Here is a 1,002-nt window from a genome sequence, read left to right as displayed (position 1 = left end):
TGCAATCCCGGGACTAGCAGAACTATGGGTGATATTCTGGCTAATTCTGTACCAACTTGACACACACTGCATCATTTGATGAAGGGAACCTCAGTTGAGAGTGCTTCCATAAGATCCAGCTGTAAGGAATTTTCTTAGTGATTGATGAGGGAAGGCCTGTGGGTACTGCCATCCCAGGGCTGCTGGTCCTGGGTTCTGTAAGGAAGCAGTCTGAGAAAACCATGATGAGCAAGTCACTAAGTAACACTCCTCCATGGCCTCTGCATCAGCTCCTGCCTCTAGGTTTTTGCCCTGTTTGAGTTCCTGTGCTGAGTATCTTGGATGATGGACTGTGATACGGAGTGAGAGCAAGTTGAACAAACCCTTTCCTTTCCAACTCGCTTTTGGTCCTGAGGATCTCCATAAAGTTCTGTCATATTTTGTGAAAAAACAAGCCTTAGAAAATACTGTTTCCTAATATTAAGAATTTATTTTAATAACATTATAAAAGTGAAGGTCCATAAATCAGAGTGGATGGAGTTCTGCTTTCTAACAACCTGTCACAATTGCTCCATAAATAGTATTTGATGTTAAATATGCCATCCAACCCAGGGACTTGAATTACGAAAATGTACTCCCCCTGCCACATATACCCATTTTAAAAAGATGTTTGTATTTTATCAATAACAATACAATGAACATTGTGGATGGATGTAACGATATTCCATTAGATTTTTTTAAAGGAAGATTAATAAAATATTTCTATTGTTTCTAAAGTGACAAACTTGTATACCAATTTTAAAATGATAATTTTTAACAACTACTTAAACATATGCAACATATTTTGATTTGTTACTCCCATATTTGACCTATTACTCTTTTTCCTTCCCACATGGGACTCACTTCTTTCAAGATAGTTCCCCCTCCTTTTCATATCTTGTTTTGTGTATAGGTCTTTGGAACATCTCTCTCCTCTCTCTCTCTCTCTCTCTCTCTCTCTCTCTCTCTCTCTCTCTCTCTCTC

Source organism: Alexandromys fortis, unplaced genomic scaffold (assembly GCF_014885135.2).
Source record: "Alexandromys fortis isolate MF-2015 unplaced genomic scaffold, M_Fortis_MF-2015_v1.1 scaffold_8_1_9099942, whole genome shotgun sequence".
Classification (NCBI taxonomy): Eukaryota; Metazoa; Chordata; class Mammalia; order Rodentia; family Cricetidae; genus Alexandromys; species Alexandromys fortis.
The sequence above is the reverse complement of the archived record's forward strand: the minus strand, read 5'-3'. Positions refer to the sequence as shown.